Source organism: Cryptomeria japonica, chromosome 8 (genome assembly GCF_030272615.1).
Source record: "Cryptomeria japonica chromosome 8, Sugi_1.0, whole genome shotgun sequence".
NCBI lineage: Eukaryota > Viridiplantae > Streptophyta > Pinopsida > Cupressales > Cupressaceae > Cryptomeria > Cryptomeria japonica.
This window is the reverse complement of record NC_081412.1, coordinates 239,927,728-239,940,784: the sequence shown is the minus strand read 5'-3', so window position 1 is coordinate 239,940,784 and position 13,057 is coordinate 239,927,728.

The following is a 13,057-nucleotide window of genomic DNA, read 5'->3' as shown; positions in this document are numbered from 1 at the left end:
ATTTAGTAATGTATCATTTGGAAAATTGGCAAGTAAATGATATTTTCATTTAGTAAAATAAATTGTTTAATTTATATTTCTCTCTGTATTGGGAAATAGGCAAAATTGTACTATTCCAATTGTGGTATTGAATTTATCTCGTATGCTGATTTTCTGTTATTGTTTTTTGAAAACTTAGATCCTTTAGAAAATTGGATTGATTGTTGTGTGAAAACAATAGGAAAGAAGATTGTCTTTTCCAATCTATTCCTATGCATGTTTAATTTTATGTATTTCCATTTACTTAAGAAATGGCAAGTCTTTGATTTTGTTTGTTGGATCATGTCGTAAGTTTGAATTGGGTACCTGTTTCTGTCCTCAATCTCGAGTTTTGACTATTGTCTTGTGGTGGTGTTGTAACCGGTCATGTCCCTTATGTAGGTGTTGAATGTTGGTTTGTGGTTGACCATAGCTGGTCAGGTCTCTAGTTAGAGTACCATCAGCTAGTACACCTCGTATGAAGTCTTGTTTGACCAAGTAGGTATTCCTACCGTGTTGAACTCAATTTACTTGACCTTGTGTATTCCTTGGTTTAAGAGTTCGTTTGAATATAGTCTAGTGTCATTTGGGAAGTGGCTTTCGATTGGGGGTCGTGCCCAAAGTGGTTGTTGGGTAACCCATCGAAAGTGTGTCTAAATAAGTGATAATCTAATAGCATATTAGAGAGTTAGTTAATGAATCACTAAGTAAGATAATTGTGCCTCACACATGGGATGAGTGCTAGCACAGACTCGACATGTAGTGAGAAGGCCTGAAATGGCAAACCATCAACCTTGTCTTCACGAAAGGTTGTGTTGGGTCCACATGAGGCTTGGATGGGCCGGAGGTTCAGAATAGGTTGTCAGGGTAAACCAGTGGATGGGACTAGAACCTATGAAAACCTGCCATGGTAACCATACCAGGTTATGTGATGACACTTGTCCCTTATGTTCGCTAGTGTGTTGTTTTGTTGTCTTGATAGGAGCATTGTTGAGGAGTCATCTTGATGTTTATGCCCTCGTAAGAACCTGATATCATGTTAGACCTTGGGTTGCAAAGATTTAGTTTTGTTGATGCTCCAGTTGATCTTTTGTAATTGCTTCTTATTATGTTCAGTTGGATCCTTTCCTATTGAGGGATCATTCATGTATTTATTTGACCAATGGGGTCGTATGTATTATTTGTTATGTTCGCCTTGATGGTAGGATTGCAAATGATGTGAACCTTATGTATTCTTCTCTATTATTTAATTATCAGAGGGGTCTTGCAGTTGAGCAGACAAGGAGATGTAGCCCACTAGGGGTGAACTCCGAGATCATTTCGATGTTATGTGGTGTTTTACATTCTTATGTTTCCTTTTAATTTAGCATGTATGGATGGCATTATGTTTGTATGTATAATGTGGATTAGATAAAATTAATCTTAAATGCTTATATGTAGTCATCTTATTAAATGCAGTAAATTGGATCATGAAGAATGTAGATTTGAATAATGGAATGTATTCAGTTATTGATTATGCAATTAAGTATGCATGGAAACTATTCATTAGTTTATGATGAAATTAAAGTACATTATGAAATTAGGTGCATGGAATATGTTTAATGTAAGATTGTATGTAATGCTTGGTTAAATTTTATTGGATGAACATAATCATGTCACCTATAATTTTATCCTCAATGGATGAATCTTATCATGTGATCTATATTTTTATCTTACCGAAATAAATTATCCTTGTTTAAGTATTATCTTGTCATTAAGTTAATCATCTTAATTGGATTAATTAACATGAGTTGAGTTAAATGTTGAATTAAGTAATCACGTTGGGAAACTCTTTAGGTGTTATTTAGTCTTCTGCTGTAGTATCTAAACTTATGATAACTCGTTGTACCATTGTGTTGTGTTTAATTTAAAAAAAAAAATTATTTGCACTCTATTCTTGTGTTTTAGCTTAATCCCTTCGGGGTTTCCTGGCGGGGCATTACATGCATCATCGATCTTCTTTACTACTGCTTCTTTCATCATCATCTTTGCTAACCAAATCAGAACATTATATCCAATCATTATATCATATCATTAAATCAAAGCATTATATCCGAGCTGCTCCCCCTACAAAGTAGCTAGCACCTCATCAATCCTTAATGAATAATAAACATTAGATCCACAGGATTGATGTATCTCCATCATTCTAGTTCTTTTGGTGTAGGGGTCTTACCCCTAGTTTACCTCTAAGAAACTCAAAGGTACTCTTCGGTAAGGGCTTAGTAAAGATATTAGCTATCTGATCTTTACTCTTCACATATTCCATCTTGACCTGTTTTTCTTGAACTCTTTCCCTTAGAAAATGATAGTTCAATTCAATGTGTTTGGTTCTAGCATGAAATACAAGATTCTTAAAAATATTAATTACACTTGTATTATCATAATAGATAATCACCGATTCAGACATATCTATTTTGAATCCTTCTAGCACTTGTCTCATCCATATTGCCTGTGTGCAATTCATGGATGCAACAACATACTCTGCTTCAGCTATAGATTGAGAAACACATGTTTGTTTCTTGCTCGTCCATGCCACTAATCTTCCTCCAAGAAGAAAGGCTCCACCGGTTGTGCTTTTATGGTCATCCACATTACCTACCCAATTTGCAATAGTAAAGACATCCAAATTAAAATTTTCTTTATAGGGATACCATAAACCATAATCTACTATGCCTTTGAGATACCGAAAATTTTTCTTCACTTCCACCAAATGTGTCTCCTTAGGATCTTTCTAAAATATAGCAACTAATCCAACAACATGAGCAATGTTCGGCCTATTATGAACAACATAATGCAACTTACCAATCATAGACCTGTACTCTTTTTCACAAACAACAGGAGAATCAAGTTGTTTGGACAACTTGCATCTTGTCACCATCAGTGTTCCTGCCAGTTTGTAGTATTCCATGTCAAATGTCTTCAACACCTCTTTGACATTATTGCTCTGACAAATAAAGATACCACCATCCAGTTGTTGGACTTGTAACCCAATAAAGAACTTTATTTCATTGATTAGAGACATTTCAAATTCCTTTTTCATTACATCAGAAAAATCCATACACATATCATTATTTCCACCAAAAATTATGTCATCTACAAACACTTGTGCTATCAGCATCTTGTCTCCATCAGTCTTCAAATAAATGTTGATTTCCTCACTGGTACGTTGGAATCCAATTTTGATCAGATGTGAAAGTAATCTCTCATACCATTCTCTCAGTGCCTACTTTAGACCATATAGTTCTTTATGTAATTTAAATACCGTGTCTTTGTCATTAGATAGAGAAAATTTATTTGTCTATTCAATGTAGACTTCTTCTTCCAGAATCCCATTCAGAAAGGCTGATTTGACATCTATTTGATAAACTTTGAACCCCTTATATGCAGCAAATGCTAGTAGCATTCTCACTCCTTCTAATATAGCAACCGATGCAAAGTTCCCTCCATAATTCTCACCTTCTTCCTATGCATACCCTTTGCAGACTAACCTTGCCTTGTTTCTTACAAATTTTCCTTCTTCATCCAACTTAATCCTAAAGACCCATTTTGTTCCAATTACATTCTTATCCTCCAGTCTAGGAACAAGTGACCATGTTTGATTCTTTTCAATTTGATCTAATTCTTCATTCATTGTATTAACCTAGTCATCATCTTTTAGTTCTTCCTTTATTGTTTTGGGTTCTATTGTAGATATCAAGCAAGAGTTTTCTTTGATTTTCCTCCTTGTTTGCACACCAATATTCTTATCACCAATTGGCTGCTCTTGTGAATAGTTTAATCTGACATACCTAGGCAATACTGGTACTGGTTTCTGTATCTTTTGCTTCTTGTTCTTCATTTTATTCATCGTTGTCATCACTTACCGGTTGAGAACCTAATTCTCCATTTGTTGGTTCTTCATTGTTTTGTGCTTACGGTTCAATAATCACAAGTTTCTCATCATCTTTTTTAGGCTCATATCTACTGGTACCTTGTAACTTTCTAGAGAGATCATCTACCTTCACATTAGCACTTTCAATAATCTTCTTAATTTTTCTTATTGTAACATTTATATGCCTTACTTCTAGTAGAGTAACCAAACAAGATTCCCTCATCAGATTTTGCACCAAATTTCTTAGTGTGATTATCTTTCTTAATAAAACATTGACTCCCAAAATTTTTGAAATAACTTACACAAGGATTTTTTCCATACCATAGCTCATATGGTGTTTTGTTGTTACCTCTTTTCACTAGTACTCGGTTTAAAGTGTATACAATAGTGTTGACTACTTCTCTCCAAAACATTTTAGGTACATTACCCTATAATAGCATGGTTCTAGTAGCTTCAACTATTGTTTTGTTCATCCAATCTACTATGCCATCCTGTTGTGGTGTCCTCAGAGCTAATATTTGTCTCTTGATACCCTGTTCATCACAATACTTAACAAATTCATCAAATGTGAATTCTCCTCCTCGGTCTGATCTTAAACACTTCAAGTTCTTACCAGTTTCATTCTCAACCAGAGCTTTAAATGATTTAAATTTACTAAATGCTTTTGATTTCTCCTTCAAAAATGTCACCCACATCATTTTAGAATAGTCATCGGGAAAAATTATGAAATACCTATCACCGTAATAACTATTTGTTCTCATAGGGCCACAATGATCAGTATGCACCAAATCTAAAATATTCTCAGAAATACAACTCTTGCTCTTGAAAGAAATAGAGGTCATCTTACCAATTTGACAATCTTTGCATATCACATTATCTAGTTTAACAAGCTAGGGCAATCCTCTTATAACACTTGACTTGCTTACCTTAACCAAATTATGAAAATTAACATGCCAACATATTTTATGCTAGAACCAACTGTCTTCCATTCTTGCAACCAGACAATTATTAACATTACTATTCAAATGGAATAAGTTACCTCTAGTTTGCTTCCCGGTAGCAATCAGTTCACCATTACCTCCAAGAATTCTGCAAACTCCACTTTTAAACTCAAGCAAATAACCTTTATCATTGAGCTGACTAACACTTAAAAGATTATTCTTTAGACCATCAACCTAAAACACATCATCAACATTACTCTTCTCATTTAGAGAAATTGAACCTTTACCTTTCACCATGCAGGGAGAGTTATTTCCAAATCAAACAACACCACCATCAAATTCATCAAGGGTTATGAACTTACTTTTGTCTGCGGTCATGTGGTGTGAGCAGCCATTGTCTATAATCCATTCATCACTATTCTCCATATGAGATACCAATGCCTTCTCATCTATTATTTCCTCCTTCACGACTACAAACACAATTTCCTCATTGTCATCTTCATCTTCAGACTCCTCATCGGTCACACCTTCATCTACTGCAACATAACATTTATTTTTGCCTTTTCCTTTATATTTTCTAAATTTCTCTTTCTTGTTAGCATTAGGACAATTAGCAACAATATGACCAATTTTACTACAAGAAAAACACTTCAAAGGTAGCTTTCCTTTATACTTACCAGTGCCTCTAGGAAATCTTTTTGCTAACAGTGCTTCATGTTCCATCACCTGATCTTCATTGTCTTCATTTCCTTGGTTACTTCCATGACTTGACCTGAGCTCATGATTTTGACATATATATTTTTCTTTTCTAGCAAATGAAGCAGTAACAAAAGATTTAAAGGCAAATTCAGTAGATTTTGTCACCCTATTGTCAAAACTATTCAGCTAAAAAGTTGTAATCTTACCAATCAACGAATAAATAGTTACCTTTGTATACACCTAAAAATGGTCTGAAGATAATTAATTAAATAAGAAATTATTTAATTAATCTCCCTTCCCAATTTAATTGAATTTACTAAGCAATTTGATTAAAATTCCCCTTTCATCTACTTATTAATAAATATAAGGATTTATTAAATAGGTTCATTTCACCCCTTTAATTAATTAATTCCTCCCATCAAATTCATTTCTTCTAATTCCTTTAATTAATTAAAACAAATCAAATTCCTGAGTTGTTGAGATTAATTATCCTTTTCATATTATTTGAATTTTTAAATTCAAATTCTCCTAGCTTCTACCACTCCTAAACCTAACCATTCCTAAACCTAACCCATTCTACCTACCACCATGTCCCCTTTCATCCAACATCTTCTAGAACCTTTGTGACAATTGTCACTAAGTGTTCCCTTTCATCCTACTCCTTCTAGAAGCCTCTTGACACTTGTCACCATAGAGATGACAAATGTTCCCTTTAATCCAACCCCCTTTGCCATCCTCCTCCAATTTAACCATTGATATCTTCAGATCAATCTTGACCGTTGATTTTTGCCATCTCACCCCTAGCCTTGGAAATCCTATAAATAGACCTCATTTTGGAGCTCAAAGGGTCCTAATTTCATGTCCCAATTTCATATGATTTTTGTATATCATTTGCATTCAAGCATTGTTACTATAGGCATCTAGCTTCTAGTTATCATTTTTAGCAATGTTATCATGCTCAATTTTAGCTTAATTGCATCTTAATCTTAGCTTATTTTCTAAATCAATCATGAATTCATATAGCTTAATCATGCCATTCTTTCTAGATCATGCATTTTCATCATTTAAATCCTCCATCTAAGTGTAGTTAAGTCACTGGAGTATGCATAATCAGATCTGAGAGCATTTTTCATACTTGCATTTACTAGGAGGCAATAAGTCAATTAGCTATGATTTTGTCTTTGTTTGATTTAATTCACTAACCATTGCTTGTAATGATTTATTGAGTGCATTGTGGTTGTAGGTACAGGTACACTTCATAGAGCACAACATTTTGGTGCCCACAGTGGGGCCGGAATCATCACTTTTGGCCTCTTAATCTTCAACAAATTTCATCTTTGTTTGGCTCTAGTTCAAATATTCATACGAGTTACCTTTTCAGATCGTACGAACTCCCTTTTAGCCTAGGATGACACCTCATCTTGACTCGTACTAGGTATAATTTTGTGTCGTACGAGCTTTTATGTTGCAAATTCTTTATTCGTACTTGGTCTAAAGTTGTGTTGTACGAGTCTATTTCTTGCAAATTCTTTACTCGTACTAGGCTGATCCTATGTCGTATGGGCCTGTTTTGGATACTGTACGAAATCTAAAGTTATATCGTACTAACTGGAAATTTGTGTCATATGAGTCTCTGGCTCTGTGATTTTTAACAGACTGCATTTTAGGGTTTTCTGATTTTAAATCCGAGATTTTCTAATGCTAACCCTGATCTGTTTATGAGATGTTTGCAACCTAACTCTTTTCTGTAGGATGCTTGTCAAAGATACGCTTGTCAAAGACAAATTCAAAACACAATGATGACTACTAATGGATCTATTTTGCAGGTTGCCCAAGGATTCAAAAAAAACAAAACTTTGTGTATTCTTTAAGATTTTTAGGCACACTTCAATTTGGGCTTACACAAATGAACTATCATGTATTATGTGTCTTTGATGATAGGTGAGTATGCTCTCACCTTTCTTAGGTGATCAGAAAGCTAGACCCATCTTTTGCTTTCATTAGTGCATCTCTTTAGTAGGCCTGCCCTCCCGAGGAGTTATTAACTCTTAGCCCTTAAGGCCGATGAGAGTGGAACGACCTAAGTGGGAATGACTAATGCCAAGTAATCCAACCCACTATAAAATAAATGTGTTTTTGATGAAAATCAAAGCAACGGTAGTGCTCGAGAATAGCTCTTCTTCGTACCTTCAGGTATATCAAACCTTGGTTTTCAAGGCTGGGAGACCTCTTAATTGATTTTATACCTCGATGCGCTGAACAGATCCCTTACTAGTGCCGGTTAAATAGAAGCTACTCGATTCACCTCCGAAAGGGTGATAATATTTGTGCAAGAGCGATAGTAACTCTCCCAAGACACTTGCCATATCATGCCCCCATTAGCATTTGGAGTCAGATAATACGACGTTGAGAATCCATTGCGTGAGACTCAACAGTCGTATTCTGATTAGCTATTGGGTGTGTACCTAAGTCAGCAAGGAAAGGTTTTCATTCTTAGCCAACTTCCTTAGGGTTTAGTTTGATTGGAGTCATTTATCACATCATGTGTTTGTTGTATATTCATCCCTAAATGAGAAAATCAGACACCTAAAAACTAGAAAACATCAGCAAAACATCATCAGAATTCAAAGATCAAAATCAGCAAAACAAACACTTTTTACCATTCTCTGCAACCTGTTGTACGAGATTTAATTCTTTGTAGCAAGAGTCATAACCTCTGTCAGACGAGTTAACTTGCATAAAATCATTTGTTGTACTGTTTGCTATCTTGTGTCTTACGAGTCAGTTGTTTTGTCGTATGGTTTAGAAAAGTGTGTCGTACGAGCCTCTTCTTTTTATATGAAAGATTATGTTATGTTGTATGACTCTATATATTGTGTTGTCCTAAGCTGAATCTTATGTCGTACAAAACTCTGCATCTGTCAGTCCAGAGCTGTGTCCTGCATGCCTATTTTAGATTTATCATTTTTGCCTGATCAATTTGCAGTAAGCATAAACACTCATTACCTGTCAATCCGTGCTTAGATTGTCTGCTTGGTTTGCTTGGTCAAGTTATCATCCATCAAAATCAAACTCTAGAAGATATACACCTCAAGCTTTTCAAGTGCTCACCCTCAACAAGTTCAAGATCTAAACATCTCAAAGTGCATTATCACCCTCTTTGATAAACTGATCACTCAAACATAGTTTCTCATTAGGATCAATCATCCTTTATCATGAAACTAAAATGTTTGGTTAGGATAACCTTGTCCCACATCGTAGGATATATCGTTCCTACTGGACTTGGTTCTTATCAAATCATCATCATTGCGCTTCTAAACTGAAGATCGAAAAACTTGCAAACTTTTAAACACTTGAATTCTCTTTTAGTGTCATATCACTCTATTGCCTTGAAATTGACAATTGATTACTTACCCAAAACAACTTTTAGACAATCAAACCCCTGAAACAGAAACATTTGAAATAGTTGAAGATCGTATCAAAATGACATACCAAAGCAAAATACAAGTAACAAGTCAACATATCAGAGCAATCAAACAAGTTCAAAATCAAAATCCAACTATGTTAAAACCTCACAAGGATTTAAATACATCTCAAAAGAAAGGTGGCTCTTTTATGCACCTCTTAAAGAGATCTCTAAAGGATTTGGCTAAAGAAGATCAAAATCGTGCACCCATGTCTAACAATGATCCATCCATCCATAAGCAAATTGACTCTCCAAAGGCATCTATTCCTACACCTCTTGAAAGCTTGCAAAAATCTTCCATAGCATCCTTGCCAAACAATACATCCAAAGCTGAAGTTTCCCAGGGGATATCCAAAATGGCCATCAAACCTATTTCAGAGGATCTTATTCAAATCCCATGTACTTCCTATCCAAGCATTGATTCCTCGCAAAATCCCCATAGCGCTCCCTTGCAAATTGAAGTCCTCATTCATAGAACGCTTGTTAAACGTGTCTTAATAGAAGGGGGAGCTAGCTTGAACATTTGCTCTATGAATCTTGTCCATGCTCTAGGCTATTCAGAAGATGCAGTTGATCCCCGGAAAAAGATAAAAATCAAAGCACATAATAAAGAAGAGCATTCATCTAAAGGAATGGTGACATTACCCCTCAGAGTGGGACATTTGCAGAAGGACACAACATGCCAAGTTCTAGATGTAGACCTACCATACAATATACTCTTGGGGAGACCATGGATTTAGGACATACAAGCTATTACATCAGCATGTCTTCAGTGCTTAAAATTTCCCTACAATCCTGGGCAAGAAATCACAATATCAGTAGACTCAAATCCATTGCAGTGTTGTAGTAATATGAAAATAGCTCAAGAGATCATTATTCCACATAACAAAGAGGCAGCACCTCCAAGCACACAATCCAAGGAACAATCATTTGAATCAATTTTGTCAAACATGGAAAAACAAATACAGCTAAGAGATCAAGGGACCGGAGAATATTTTCTATCATGGAAAAACAAACAAGAGCAACTTCAAATTGAGAGGGATGAAGAAGTAGATATACAAGTCGATGTAGTTCACACGTATGTAGAACAAATGTTAGGAACTAGCCCACTTGAATCAGAATCACATTCGACTGACATGGAATTAACCGAGACGATCAAGATTTTCTTATACGAGGTCATTCTGATGAGAGTATCATTCTAGACATGGAAATACATACTGAAAGCTCTGCCATCTCTATCATGACCCCTAATATCTTTAAAACTATTCAACCTGAAGACCCTTTATCCTTAAGCTATCCTGAATCTATGGACTAGGAAAATGAATAACATACTGACATTGATACCTTACCTAATGACCATGCCATATCCTTATATCTTAATGAAATCAAACCCACAATAACTTTCACTAGGGATTCCACTAACGTATCTTCAAGTCAAGTGGGTGTTAAATCTCCTAGTCACAAAAGTGAAAATCAAGAAAACAATATCAAGTCTAATGTTGAAAACCATTTATTGGCAACATTAGACCAAGAAAAAGTAAAAATAAAGGATGAATCTAACGGTGAAAACCTCCTCGAGGCACCGAAAGATGGGAGATTTGATACCTTACCTAAATTTTATCAAGAAAATTCATCTATCCTAATAGAACCAACAGAGATAGTTATCATTGGCACAACTGATCTACATCCAACAATCTCTCTATCCGAACTAGCAAGATAAAAATACTTGAAACCATTCAAAAGATGGCAAGTCAATTTTACCTGGTCATATACAAACATTTCAGGTTTCAATCCATATATTACAATACATCACCCGAATATCAGTCCGGGAGAAAGCATCAATAATGGAACACAGTATGGATCAGGAGCAGGAATTATACTCATCACACCACAAGGTCATACAATCCTGAAAGCATAGAAATTAAGCTTTCCATGTACAAACAATATAGTAGAGTATGAAGCATTGGTAACAGGTATCAAAATAGTTGTAGAATGGAATATTAAACAACTTCAAGTCTTTGGAGACTCTCAGCTTGTCATTAATCAAATCAATGATGACTATCAAACAAAAGATGACAAACTAATGCCTTATAAAAAGATAGTGGATGATATCAAGAAGTACTTTGTAGAAATAACTTTTGAGGAGATTCCAAGAAATGACAACAAAGCAGCAGATGCCATGGCTACACATGCTTCTCCATTGCAAACATAGGAAAATCAACAGTGTTATGAATTCTTGGTTGAAGAGTTGTTTCATCCCGCCTTTAATTGTCCTGATTCCCAAACCATCTGTCAACTTATTGGACATGATTCCTCCCGCTATGGCCAAACTTACACATACCTGAAAGACAATATCCTACCTCCTGATTTATCAAAGAACCAAAAGAGAAACTTTATTCGCCAATCATCTCATTTTACTCTCGTCGCGGATACCCTGTTTAAATGAGGTCTAGACGGTACTCTCTTACGATGTCTCGAACAAGAGGAATCTGAGAAGGCTTTACATGAAGTCCATAATGGCATTTGTGGCACTCATTCAAGTGGTCTTACCCTTTCGAAAAAACTCATATGCTTGGGCTACTATTGGCCGACTATGGAACGAGATTTTTTTAAGATAGCAAGAACATGCAAACAATGTCAAATCCATGGGAACTTGATCCATGCACCAGGACAAGAACTTCATGCTTTAGCAACATCTTGGCCTTTTTGTCAATGGGGACTTGATCTAGTAGGAAAGATAAATCCTTCCTCATCTAATGGACACAAATTCATCCTGGTAGCTACAAAATATTTTATAAAATGGATTGAAGCAATACCTCTCATAAACATCACAGGAAAACAAATTGTTGCATTTATCTTGAATTACATCATCTGTCGCTATGGAATACCAATGACCATTATCACTGATAATGGGTGACCATTCAAGAATCAGGATGTACAAGAGCTATGTGAGAAGTTCAAAATCCAACACAGATTCTCCACACCATATTATCCATGGGGAAATGGGCAGGCAGAAGCATCTAACAAAACTATTCTAAAAATCCTTAAAAAGATAGTGAACGATGCTGGGAAAGATTGGCATATCCAACAAAAACTTGCTTTATGGGCCTACCACACTAGTATCCACACATCGACAGGTGCCACACCTTTCTTTTCTTGCATATGGATCAGAAGCCATATTGCCAATTGAAGTAGAGATACCTTCTCTATGTGTATCACTAAAAGGTCTCATCCCAGATGAAGAACAAAGAGTATCTAGACTACAAGAGTTAGAATTGATCCATGAATGCAGACACAATGCCTTTGATCATCTAAAGGTATATCAGCAAAGAATGTGTTAGAGCTATAATCATAAGGTCAAACCATGAATCTTTCAAGTGGGAGAACTAGTGCTAAAGGAAAATCCACGCAACCAGGCAGATCGAGAAAAGAAAGGAAAGTTTGAACCAAACTGGTTAGGTTCATTTGTGGTCACAACAATATTCGGATCAGAAGCATATCAGTTATCAACACAAGGCAGAGATCGGCTCAAGGAACCTATCAATAGCATGCACTTGAAGAAATTTTATGTCTGAAAAATCAGAAAAATAAAAAACAGTGAAAAATAAAAAAAATCAAAAACAGTGAAAAATCAGAAAAATAAAAAAACAGTGAAAAAAGCAGAAAAATAAAAAAAAGTGAAAAAGCAGAAAAATCCTAAAAAGTGAAAAAGAAAAAGAAAAGAAAAGAAAAAAATCAAATATCAGAAAAAGTGCAATAAAAATAGATGGTGAAAACCTGGCAAACAGGCGCTATCTGTTCGCTGGCTCTTCCATCTATTAGTTCATGCATTCATTCTTCCATCAATGATAACCATCCTAAGCCTTTGTATATACACAAACATCATAGGTGGCTTCTTGCCATGGTTTCGATCATTGGATATATCATAACGACTTTGTTTCTAGGCTTGGGGCAAAATCTTGCACTTAGCTAGGGGCAAAACTCTTGATCATTTTGAGCTTAACCAAACAGATAGAACAAACA